Genomic DNA, 13,938 nt, shown 5'->3' on the forward strand with positions numbered 1-13,938 from the left:
GATCGTCATCCCCAACTTAGCATCCTGTGCATTGTCACCCTGACCAAGCTTTCCGTCTCTTTACACATGCTCCCCACTGGGGGAAAAGCCCACCTGTTCTCTCTCCCTTCCGGGCCAGTAGCATAGCCAGTCCTCAGGCTCAGAGTAAACACCAATTTGGCCAAAAACCGGTTTGGCTCAGTGGATAGAGTGTCGGCCTGCGGACTGAAGGGTCCTAGGTTCGATTCCGGTCAAGGGCATGTACCTTGGTTGCGGCACGTCCCCAGTGGGGAGTGTGCAAGAGGCAGCTGATCGATGATCCTCTCTCATCGATGTTTCTCTCCCTTCCTCTCCGTAAAAAATCAATAAAATATATTTAAGATAAAATAATAAAAACCATTGTGTCCCCAAATCAGAGGAATTGGTACAGTCGGCAGGAGGGTGGGTTTGGTTCGGTTGTGAGGGGTAAGGGCACAGGGGGTGCGTGGTGCCTCAGGGTACGGGGTGAAGGGGGGTAGGATGCAGTTTGCACGAGTGACATGGAGAGACACCAATACTGCAAGGTGCCCACTGGCCCCCTAACTCGAGAGGTCTGGTTAGCGCGTTTTCTGGTCGAGGCTGATGAGGCCCTGAGACCAGATTCTCCCCTCAGCACTCCTGACCCTCAGGTGGGGCTGGTCCTTGGCCACGGGGCTGTCCTGTGCGTGTATGCAGGGTGCTCCTCAGCTCCCCTCCCCTGCTGGCAGCCCGTCCCCACAGGCTCTGACCATCCAAGATATCTCCCCTCCGCCCCTGGAGCAGGGACGAAATCGCCCCTTCCTGAGAACCACCGCTTCAGCCCCAGCTTCTCTGCCTTTTAAAACAGGAGTGGGGAATCTTTTATCTGCCAAGGGCCATTTGGATATTTATAACAGCACTCGCAAGCCATGCAAAATTATTCACTTAAAAATTAGCCTGGCCGAAACCAGTTTGGCTCAATGGATAGAGCGTCAGCTTGGGGACTGAAGGGTCCCGGGTTTGATTCCGGTCAAGGGCATGTACCTTGGTTGCGGGCATATCCCCAGTAGGGGGTGTGCAAGAGGCAGCTGATCGATGACTCTCTCTCATCGATGTTTCTGACTCTCATCTCTCTTCTTTCCTCTCTGTACAAATAAATAAATAAATAAATAAATAAATAAATAATAATTTTAAAAAATTTAGCCTGGCTAATTAGCCAGCCGGTGTGGCTCAGTGGTTGGGCGTTAACACTATGAGCCAGGAGGTGGCGTTTTGATTCCAGGTCGGGGTACATGCCAGGGTTGCGGGCTCCATCCCCAGTGTAGGGTATGCAGGAGGCAGCCAACCAATGATTCTCTCTCAACATGGATGTTTCTATTTCTCTCTCCCTCTCCCTTCCTCCCTGAAATCAATTTTATTTTTTTTTTAAATTTCATTAGCCTGCTAGATTTGCTCAACCATTAAATTAACTCGCCCCTACATGCCTTGGCAGAGCCAGGCCAAGTGATTTCCTGGGCCTTACTGGGCCTGTGGGCCAGAAGGCACCCACCCCTGTAAAAACCTGGGTGCATTTCCAAACCGTCAGTCATGCTGTGTGCAAATGAGCAGGGTGGCTGCGCAAAGTGCTGGAGACTGGAGTCTCTCTGGGCCAACCCCCTACCTCCTGGGACTTAGTTCAACACCTGTGAAATACAGCGGGCATAGCTTTTATCTCGCTATGTGTTCAGCCCACAAACACGCACTACCCACCTGCTGCGTGTGGTGAGGACACATATGGAACAACCACGTCAGACATGAGATTCCTGTGATGAGCGTGAAGCGCCGATCAGACATGGTGCTGTGGGACCATGAATGCCGGGCCTGAGGAAGGTGGGACTTTGAAGAAGACCAAGTTCAGGCCCACAACCTCATTTGCATTTCTGAAACCCTAAAAGCTTTTTATTTTTTTTATTCCTTTTTTTTTAAAATATATTTTACTCATTGTTTACAGAGAGGAAGGGAGAGAGATAGAGAGCTAGAAACATCAACGAGAGAGATTCATCAATCAGCTGCCTCCTGCACACCCCCAACTGAGGATGTGCCCACAACCAAGGTACATGCCCTTGACGGGAATCAAACCTGGGATTTTTCAGTCCGAAGGCCGATGCTCTATCCACTGAGCCAAACCGGTTTCAGCTTTTTAGTCCTTCTTGTTTAATGCATTTGCTACCCAGATCTCTTTGGTGGCAAAACCTGACCTGATACAGTCCTCATTGGCCCTCCTGAGCGGGAATGTTCATATTTTTCTGCATAATGTTTGGTTGAAGGGTGCTTCCCCAGGCTGTGCTGAGGGCATTCAATTATATATACCGTGTGCACTCTTTTACCTTTCTAAAAGGTAAACAAGCTGAAGCACATGGCCCCCACGGTTTTGAATAAAGGACTATGGGCCCGTATGTGCAAATTGGCAGGCAAACTAGCAACCCGGGAACTAACATGTTCACACAGAAGTAGCTGTTAGTTCTCATTTGCATCTGGTACCGTGCTAGGCAAACTGTGAGCTTATGAGATCAATGAGGAAAGATGGATGTGTGAGTTTACATGTAGCATGCAGGCGTATGAATTTTGTCCTTTGATCAGCAGGAGCAGCCCTTCTCCGAAACCAAAGACCCTCCAGCTCCATCTAGTGGGGACCAAGTTCAGCTCACCAAGTTCACCTGCTCTGTTCTCACACTTCCTTTCTGCCCGTTCGACCCAGCAACCTTAGACAGAGATGAATGAGATCCCTGTCCCTGGTCTGAGAATTGTGAGTGTGAGAGATGGGGGTTATTTTATCCTATTGCTCAACGTGCAGAAGATTTTATAAGAGACATGGATTAATCTCTCAGAAAATAAGAAGAGATATTTCTGATAAATTCAGGTTTCACAACCACTCAAGCAGATTTTATTTAAAAGGGTTTTAGCCCTAGCCAGATTGGCTCAGTAGATAGAGCATCAGCCTGCAAACTGAAGGGTCCCTGGTTCAATTCCGGTCAAGGGCACAGGCCCAGGTTGTGGGTTCAATCCCCAGCGTGGGGCATTCAGGAGGCAGCCGATCAATGATTCTCTCTCATCATTGATATTTCTATCTCTCTTCCCCTTTCTTTCTCTGAAATCAATAAAGATGTTTTCTTTAAAATATATTAAAAAATAAATAAATAGATTTTAGTTCAAACCAGAGCTTCAATCTCTCCACCTTCAAAGGACTTGTTATCTCCCTGGCTTGGTTCTTTACTCCCATTTAATTTATTTGAAAAACTTTGTGGTGTGAACACACAATACAATATACAGATGATGCATTATAGAATTGCATGATTGAAACCTATATAATTAACCAATGTCAACCCAATAAATTCAATAATTTTTTTAAAAGAAACAGAAGCATATTACAAAAAAATGAGAAAAAAAACTCATGGACATGGACAGCAGCATGGTGACTGCCAGGGGAGGGGTGTGGGGTCCGACAGATAAATGGTGAGGGATGGAGACTTGAGTTTGGGTGGTGAACACACAATACAGTGTGCAGATGGTGGGGGGAAATTGTATAAATAAATAAAAGACACAAGGAGAGATCATAAAACAGTTTTTGTTGTTTGAAACCAAAATAATAGCAACAATAATAGAGATCCTCTAAGTCCCTGGGTGACCCAGATGGCTGTGAAGAGGGAGTTCTCACCAGATATCAAGAAATCCATTACCAAAGCTCCCCCTAGTGGCAGATGCCGAGCTCATGCCAATGGAGACTTGGCCTCTGACATTCCACATAGGTGAGCCCTTCATCAATGGCTTACATGCAAAGGGAGTTTTCTCTGGATGCTGGCTGTGCACCTATCGGAGCCTGCTTCCTCATCCATGGCCCACTGCCTCCCTCCCTGTGCGCCCTCTCCCACCCTTCCCTTCCTCCCAGCTCGCAGCAGTCTTTCCTTTCCTCATTTCCCAAATTTCTAATCTACACACAGAAATCTGCCCTCTCTGAAGGCTAGGGGTTTTTTATTTGTTTGGTTGGGACTTGGGGTGATTTTGCTTTTCCATTTACAACCAAAGAATGCTCTCCTTTCTCTGTCTCTCCTTTCTCGGCATCATCTTGCTCTCAAGGCAATGAAAACAGAATGCTATGCTCACTGGCGGGGGCAAGGACCCAGGGCTACCACGAAATACCAGAAACAAATACAATTTCAATTTTAAAATATCATCCCTCTGCTTTTCATGTGAAATTTTACCCATAAACTCATCTATTAAACGGATGAAGATAAGAGCCAATATGGTTAAAGGGGGGATGGGACGGGAGGACGCCAGGGCCCTCTCCCTTGAGGCCTAAGAGAATTTGGCCAAGGAAAGTTTGAGAATTCTTGAAATTGGAAAATCTCATCTTTTCCAGCCTGAAAGTTCTATGATTCAAAATAGGAGCAAACTTTTAGTCTATTTTCCCAAAACTTGAGAATAAGTCCACGAGTAAGTGTGACAAATGGAATAAGAGTGATGATTAATGTGGGTGTGTTCCCAGCCTTGTCTTGACCCTCACGCTTCCCCTTGGTCTGCTTCAGACTTTTTGCTTCTTGGTGTTCCAAAAGCAGGGTTTTGTGAAAAGGAATAAGTCTGGAAGGATGAGAAGCAAGAAGGAACACCAGCTTAAAAAGCTGAACACAGAAACAATACATGATCCAGCAATTCCACTCCTAGATATGTAACTCAAAAATAAAACATGTATTCAAGCACACACTGTACACTCCTGTTCATACAAGCACTATTCACAATACCCAACGTTCATCAACACATGAATATATAAATAAATTGTGGAGTATGTATATACAATAGAGTATGACTCAGACATTAAAAAAATAATAATAAAGTACTCATACATGCTGGATGAATCTCAAAAACATTATATCATTTGAAAGAAACCAGGCACAGCCCTAGCTGGTTTGGTTCAATTGATAGAGCATCGGACTCTCAGATTGAAGGGTCCCAGGTTCAATTACAATCAAGGGCACATACCTTGATTGCAGGCTCAATTGCCTGCTCCCGGGTGAGGTATGTGTGAGAGTCTCTCCCTCTGTCTCTCCCCCTCTCTTCCACTCTCTAAAAATCAATATAAGGAAATATCCTCAGATGGGGATTTTAAAAAATAATAATAAAGAAGCCAGACACAAAAGGCCACATATTGCATGATTTTATTTATATTAAACGTCCAGAATAGGTGAATCCCTAGAGACAGGAAGCAGATTGGTGGTTGCCAAGGGCTGGAACAATCTTGAGGGAGCAAACAAACCTTCCTTCTACGAACGCATCTCCCAGGTAACGCACTGAACTTCGTACACGTGCTATTAGTGATCGGTCATGCTTGGTTCCTCTGCTGGTCTATGAATTTCTTAAGCGTAGGGAGTATACCATAGTCAACTCTGAAGAGCAGAAGAATACCTAATGCCTGCCACGGAGACTTCAACAGATGAGGAAAGAGAGGAAGAAAACGAAGGAGGAAAGTACAACTCAACAGCCAAGTGTATCTACGGGCTCAACAGACCCCACCTGTGAAGGACACTGAGCCCTCAGTCCTTTGTTTCTCTCACATGGGCCCCATCTTTGCCTCCATCAAGATTCTGCTCCAACTGCCAACAGCCACTCTGAGCCCTGGCTGCCGTTGGCAAGTGCCTGCAGCTTCTAAATGAACCCCCTCTGACCACGACACTGACTCTGTGATGGCCTGAGGGTCACAGCTCTCCCCATCAGAAGGCCATAACCTTAACGGACACCAGCCCTTTCACTGATTTCCTACAGCTCAGCCTAATGCCCACATACATAGTGGTAGCCACACCTTATTGAGCACATACTACATGCCAGGCACTATTCTATTCTCCCCACACACATCAGCTCATTGGCACCTCACAATTATCCAATGTGGTAGGAACTACTGTGATCGCTACTTGACAGATGACAAAACGGAGGCCTAGAGAAGCTCAGTAACTTGACCAAGGTCACAGCTACTGCCTATGGGAACCAGATTTTGAATCTAGGCAACCGAAAAGCTGTTAAGACAAAAGTATCCAGACTTGGAAAGAGCTCAAAAGATTGCTACCCATCTTTTCAAAGTCATACTGGAACATTAGAGACCCACTCCAGGAATAGCCTATTCTGGCTAACGTTTAGGGGGCTTGCCCTACTGACTGACCCCTTACAATTGATTAGGGCATTCTACATTTCTGTAAGGGCAGAGGTTAACTTGTAGAAAGCTGGAAGTGACTCAAATGATTCTTGACCTATGGCAATGCAAATGAGTTTCTCTGCAGTGAGAAAGAGAACTCCAGAGGTTACAGTTTTATTGCTCTAGGAAATTAGCCAGTTTTGTATCTAAATTAGTAATCTCATGTCAGCACTCTCAGGGACTATGACTACTTCTGACTCAACTGCAATCCTTGAACCAGGTCTACCATCTTGTCAGTTCCCTCAAGAATGTAATTAAATCGGTGACATAGGCTCATTCTATATTTATATGAGAGTTATTTTTTAAAATGTATTTTATTACTTTTTTACAGAGAGGGAGGAAGAGGGATAGAGAGTTAGAAACACCGATCAGCTGCCTCCTGCACACCCCTACCGGGGATGTGCCCGAAACTAAGGTACATGCTCTTGACTGGATTCGAACCTGGGACCCTTGAGTCCGTAGGCCGACGCTCTGTCCACTAAGCCAAACTGGTTTTTAATGTTCTGAAATTTGTATGTGGCACACAGGCTTAACCACTACACTAGAGTGAAGGAAAGTTGAATCAGAAAATACGTGTTGATTACGTTCAAGAAGGGAGTGCAACCCACGACTGAATCCACCAGTCCCCGAAAGAGCAATGAGTGAACTAGTGCAAAGAATATTATATACATACATATGTATGAATATATGCATTATGCTCCCACAAAAGACTGAGTATGCCACAGAACACAAGAACCTGCCCTGGGGAAATCCCGTTGGTTTCTTTGGGAATTTGGTGGAAATGATACAGAACTTTGAGACCAAGACTGCGACTTCCCAAAGAGCCAGATGGCCCAGGAGAGCAAACGGGGTCTCTCAAAGGATGTGTCAAAAGACAACATTGAACTGAGTACATGCTGGATTGTATCGGCTTCTTTCAGCGATTCGGGGGAATGGGCAGCATCCCATTTGGCAGGTAAAATGGAACTCCCAGGAGCTGGACGAAATAGAAGGCTTTTATGTGCCGAAGGGAGCGGGAACAAGAAAGTTACACTGAACAGCAAGTGGCTGGTTATGGAAGATCGTTTCCTTTGGGCTCAGGGATGGGGAGCCTTTTTCTGCCAAGGGCCATTTGGATATTTATAACTAAATTATCAGCTTAAAGATTAGCCTGCTAGCCCTAGCCGGTTTGGCTCAGTGAATAGAACATCAGACTTCGGACTGAAGAGTCCCAGGTTCGATTCCAATCAAGGGCACATTCCTGGGTTGCCAGCTCAATTCTCAGTAGGGGGCACACAGGAGGCAGCCAATCAATGATTCTTTCTCATCATGGATATTTCTATTTATCACTCCCTCTCCCTTCCTCTCTGAAATCAGTAAAAATCTATTTTTAAAAAATAAAAAGATTAGGCTGCTATATTTGGTCTAACATTTCATTAACTCGCCCCAAAATGCATTGGCAGGGCCAGACCAATGATTCCAAAGGCCAGACATTCCCCACACCTGCTTTAGAGGCTGGCAGAGGCCTCTCAGGCAGATTACCAAACTAGCTAGTGCTGACCAGGTGATTCTTGATTGACTGGTTATTGTTGGCTTCTGGAGAGCTGAAACTGTAATTAAGTTGTCTCCGTTTGGTCACATGGGGCTTGGCATTATCAACTTTCTATTTGGCTGTTGTCTTGTTTCTAATAGGCGTGACCTCCTGGGGATTCTCAAAAGGAAAAACAATTAGCACCTTTACCCGGGGACCTAATTCACTGCAAACCAAGTACCCCAATTCAAGATGCTAATGGCACCTCATAAGTGAGACAACTAGAGGTATGACTTTGTTGCCTGTACTATATAAGATGCTTCATAGATATTGAAATGGGTTGAAAATTTGTCCCCCTATGCAGAGAAATCACTTCTTGGGCGGGGGGGGAGAGGGGGGGGGCGCGCTGAGGAATACACACACACACACACACACACACACACACACACACAAATAAGTTGAGCCAATTCCATCAGAGCTATTAACGTTGTTTTCTTTAGTGGAGGAAAGATCATGAGACACATACTTAATTCCAAGTCACTGCTAATAACTAGCTAATGGTGCTAATGGAGTTCTTAATTATATGGGAAAGACTACGAATGACCTATTTTTCTTCAAGTGGTGGAAAATGGAAACATACATTAAAAACCCATTGCATTCTTCCGTGTTTCTCTCCTGGGGCGGTGATGGGTGTTTGTGGCTTCTGCTGGTGTGAGGATCCCGCCAGCACACCACTGGGTGAGGGATGCTCCAGGCGGTGTGGAGCGGTGATCCTATAAAATACTGGTAGAAAATGGTACTGAATGTCAACTGCAGTTGAAAAGTAAATAAAGAGTTGGTAGGCTTCCGGAAAGGAGCCATCAGTGAGGCAACACACGGATCATGCAAGGCTCTTGTCCAGGCCCTAGGAATTCAGCGATAAGCGGAATGCTCACGCTGGCTTTGCCATCTCGGAGTGTAGATGCTGGTGGGGAGAAACAGGCCTGACAAAATAAAAATGAAATGCACGTAGTAAGGTTATGGCATGCGCTACATAGAAAAGTAATACGGGGACAGGAAAGAGGGAATTCGGGTGGGTTTGGGGGAGGGGTTTGCAATTTTAAATGAGTCAGTCAGGCAGGACCTTCCTGAATAAAGACTTTAAGTATATGAGAGCCCTTACCGCTTTGGTTCAGTGGATAGAGAGTTGACCTGCGGACTGAAGGGTCCTAAGTTCAATTCCAATCAGGGGCATGTACCTTGGTTGCAAGCACATCCCCAGTAGGAGGTCTGCAGGAGGCAGTTGATCAATGTTTCTAACTCTCTATTCTCTCCCTTTCTCTCTGTAAAAAATCAATAATTTTTTTTTAAGTATATGAGAGAGCAGGATATGGGTATCTGGGGGAAGTGCATTCTAGGACGAAAAGATAAACAGCAGCAATGGCGTGAGGCAGGAGCACACCGGGTGTGTTCAAGGGACAGTAGGAGAGTCCTTGGGGAAAACGGAGGGGAAAGTGTGGAGTGGGGATCCAGCAGGGTTTGGGATGGAGAACTGACAGAGGCCCCTGGTGTCTTACCAGGACCACCTTGGCCGCTGGGCTCAGAATAGACTGGAGAGGGCTCGGGGCAGAACAGGGGATGAGTGCAGAGGCTGTTGCCCTCCTGGACGGAAGCCACCCTTCCCAACAGCCCCCTCCCAGGGTCAGGCCACGTGAACTGTGTCCAGCCTGCTCCTGCCTGCGCCTGTCATCTTGCAGTAAGCAGATTGCATCCCTGCTCTGTAATGAAGCCACCAAAGAGAAAAGAGAGCCGAAACTGGTTTGGCTCAATGGATCCCTGCGGACTGAAAGGTCCCGGGTTCAATTCCGGTCAAGGGCATGTACCTTGGTTGCTGGCACATCCCCGGTAGGGGGTGTGCAGGAGGCAGCTGATTGATGATTCTCTCTCATTGATGTTTCTCTCTATCCCTCTCTCTTCCTCTCTGTAAAAAAATCAATAAAATATTTTTTTTTAAAAAGAGAGAGAGAGAGAGAGAGGGAAATAGAGAGGGAGGGAAAAGAGAAAATGGAGCTGGACATGAAGATGATAGCTTCGCAGGAAATAAGGAAAAATAAATAAAATTACAAGTTGTGTTTTTGACAGTCAAGGAAATTGAGCGGACTTCGGTTGCCTTAGGAAGGGGGGGGGGGGGGAGAGAATCTAATGTGGAGGAGTTAAAAATAACCATGCAATACAGAGTGCGCTGGGTCAATGAGCTGTGAGGAGGGCTGCTCCAGTGATCTCCTTGCATTTCCTCAGATGACTGTCCCCAGCAGGGGCTGGTGAGCCACAGGAAACCACTGGGAGGCCGGGCACAACGGCATCGTTTTCAAAACCTCTGAGTTAATGTTGAAATAAACGTCAGAACCCAAACACATCGCGATGCACTGGGTGGTCATTAAGGAAAATGACATGCACTCTTGTTCCAGAAAGAGCTCCCTGGAGATGTACCATCAGGCTGGCCTTTGCCATACATCAAGGCCAGGAGCTGCGGGCATCCTTGGACACCAGCCAAATACGTGAGGGCGGAGCTTCAAGTCCATTTAAAATGTACGGCACCATCCAGCTCCAGCGACGATGAAGGAGGTCGGAGCGTTTTTTGTAAACTGCACTTATGGAACCCGAGGTCCCTCTTCGGAGGCCATTGCTTTGCGGCCCACCTGCTGACTTTCTCTCCCCTCTCCCCCTCCTCCTGCTGATGTTGATCCAGATCTTCAGAGGCCTCAAGAGCAGTTTTAATTTAGTTTTCAAGTCATGGGCCGGCTGTCTCCCTCCTCTGTGGGTGTCAGATATATCCAAATCAAAAACATTGCCAAGTGATGGAAAGTTCCTCCAGTCTCCCTCTCATGACGATTCCCTCGTTACAGCCACTGATGATCACTTGCTGCTGGCCACAAACACGTCTCTTCTCAAATGGAATCCCCGGCGGCTCCTTGTGAGCTATTTTCCCAGCCCCTTTATTGACCTCCATCCCCTTTATCTCATTCCCTTGGAAGCCTGAACCTCGATTCTCTAAATATATTAAAAACAAAAAACGGGTCCCATTTGGATTGAAGTCATACGGTTGAATTTATTCCCAGATTTCATCATGACTTAAACAAGTTTTGGGTTTTTTTTCTACAATGTGCTTAGAATTCAGATGTGTCCGGGCTCAACCATAGTGGTCAAAGGAGAGCTCTCCAGTGGCGCTCTGCTATTCCTTCTCCATCCCAGCTGGCCCCACGCTGTGCTCCAGGATCAGCTGCCCTGCGCTGTCTCCTAGACCTGACCCTCTCCATGGCTACCAGTAGTCACCAAATATGGCACTGCTTCCTCTGCTCTCCTAACTTCACCTAATTCAACATCTAAGAAACCAACCTCTGTAGAAAAGTGGCTTCCAACCTCGATCAACTCCTCAGATCAGTAAAATGTAACACCCCCCCACACACACAAAAAAAAATCATGCTATTAAAGTATATGCACCTATAACATTAATTTTATTTACAAAACTATTAAAATTAAATTTACTTGAATGGTCCCTAAAAGGTGTTTTTGCTGCTCAATGAAATTACAGGTTATTCTCTTTTTCTTTAATATAATTTTCATTCTTTATTGTATTTATACTATGCATTACATTAATAAATGATGAAAAGTTAATGTTTATACCTTTTGACAATGTATAGAATTTCAATCAATCTGTTCCCTAAGGAAGTGATCTTAAATATTGATACATTCTTGTGTAACGCAGAGTATAGCTACTACAATTCAGAGATGGTACACTAGGTGGCAATAGAGAGACTCTGACGTTAGTCCACCTTCAAGGTTAGCTTGCTAGCAGTCAGAGCCCAATGCTTGTGGAATATGCGTTTAGAATCTTTGTCAAGGTAAATAGCAATTTTTTGCTGTGGGCTGTGGGAAATGGCACCAAGGTGTTATAGACAGGTGGGGTCTGCAGGGGTGTTATAGACAGGTGGGGTCAGACTAGACCTGTGTTCAGCAGGTCTAGAAAATGGGATTTGACTCCAGACCATGTGACTCTCGATCCAGTGCTTTAACCATTATAACAAGTTATCCTCCATATTAATGTTCTGTGATCTGCTTTCTTTTCACTTAAAAATAACATACAATGGACACCCTTCTGTCAATATAGGTCTTCATCACTGATAAAGTGTCATACCTAATGTATGTACTCAAGTCTTCCACTGCTGGCATTTAAGTTGCTTCACATAATTTGTTATTGTATACATTCATCTTTGTTCATTTATTACCTTTTTTTATTATTATTCAGCAAGTCTAAAATATCTAATATATCTGTATGGGATGCATGCATTTTCTGGAAATATACATATCAAAGTGTCACAGGGGTTATAACAGCTGGGTGATGAGATTGCAGGTGATAGCTATAATAATAATAAAAGCATAATATGCTAATTAGACCGGACATCCTTCCAGATGACCTTCCGGACAAAACCCAGACTGCAAAGGAAGCTAGTGCTGGCAGCGGGGGGAAGGAAGGCCTAATTAAAGTTCTTAATAATTTGGGGAGAAAAATTCTGAAGGTGGCTCTATATGCTCAACTACATAGAGATCTGTGACATTGACTTTCCATACCATATTTTTAAGGGGAGGAGAAGATATTTTATTTTTTATGTAGTAGCAAAAATCAATGTTTAAAACAAAGTCCAGCCGAAACCGGTTTGGCTCAGTGGATAGAACTTCGGCCTGCGGACTGAAAGGTCCCAGGTTCGATTCCACTCAAGGGCACGTACCTTGGTTGTGGGCACATCCCCGGCAGGGGGTGTGCAGGAGGCAGCTGATGGATGTTTCTCTCTCATCGATGTCTCTATCTCTCCAACTCTCCCTTCCTCTCGGTAAAAAATCAATTTAAAAAAAAAATTAAAACAAAGACCACACTATTTAAATAAACGAGGCATGTGGCCTTCTGGCCGTGAGTTTGACAGGCTTGGTCTACAGTGTATCTAAAACTTTTCCCTTTTTAAAGGTTTGATCCCATCTCTCATCTCACCAGAGCTGTTTCAAACCTTTGTTTATACCCACTCTTGATCCTCGCTTGCACCTCCAGGCCCCCTGCCCACCCTGGGGCTGCTCCGGAGGCCCAAGGCAGCACGGTTATCTGCTCTAGTCTCACAGCTCACCCCCTCCTTCCCTCTCTCCCTCCCTCCCTCCAGGTGGCCAAAAGAGGTTCCTCCCCTCCCATTCCTACTTCCTCTTTCCACCCAGCGCCCCAAACCGCTCCTTATTTTAAGAAAGTGTAATTCCCCTAATGAGGTTCCCTCCAGTCACACCATTTCTGCCTTTTGACCGCCATTTCCCTTTTTGTTCCCTTTAGATTTAAACACACACACACACACACACACACACACACACACACACACACAGCTTCTCCTCCTCTCTCGCACCCCACCCCTTGAAGCCCCTTCCTTGTCTGTTTTGCTCCCTTGGAATGAACCCCTTCTCAGCGGTTTCACCTTAGGTTTTCTCTTTACCACCTTGCCAGTTCCTCCAGAAACCAAGGTTAGAGAGTCAAAACCCTGGCTTGCACCTGAACGTTGTGTTCAGAGCATTCATAGCAAATCAAACTGCTTTTATTACTGCAGTTTGTGGTCCATGAGCTTTCACCGCTCCCCACTCAGCCGTAACATCCACCTGGCGCTGGGCACTGAGTTCCCTCAGTGAGCCTTCTTACTGAGTTCTCGGTGCAGAGAGCAAATAAACGGTCTCCAAACAGCAGCCTCTGCCGCTGACCCTTCGGAAGGAGAAGTCGGCCTGTTCTCAGCAGAGAGAAATCAGAACTGAAGCTGGCTTCCTCTGCTGATGCAAAAGGGCCCAGGCTTTGCTGACACGGAATCTGACACCGCAAGCACCGGCTCTGGCTAAGGCAATGTTTTTCATTGGCTTAGTGCTCAAAGCCTTGGGAAGCAACTGCTACTGCATGTCTTTAAGTGAATCAAAACGCAGTTCACCAACGGAACTAGTGTGAATGTGCATTGCAGATAATATAATGGCTCGCTTTTATATGGGTAACATACAATAAATGATAATAACTTCTGATTTTATTCAAAACCAGCCTTACACATTTAGACTGGTTTAAAAATAAATTTTTAAGTTGGCTTTATAGTGTTTTATGTCTAAAGTGGCTACTTTCAAGGAGTTTACAATCGATGTAGAGGGCAAGATATTCCACATAAAATAACATGGTTATTTTGGGAAGCAATAT

The sequence above is a fragment of the Pipistrellus kuhlii genome, unplaced genomic scaffold, assembly GCF_014108245.1.
Source record: "Pipistrellus kuhlii isolate mPipKuh1 unplaced genomic scaffold, mPipKuh1.p scaffold_m20_p_14, whole genome shotgun sequence".
In the NCBI taxonomy this organism is placed as follows: Eukaryota; Metazoa; Chordata; class Mammalia; order Chiroptera; family Vespertilionidae; genus Pipistrellus; species Pipistrellus kuhlii.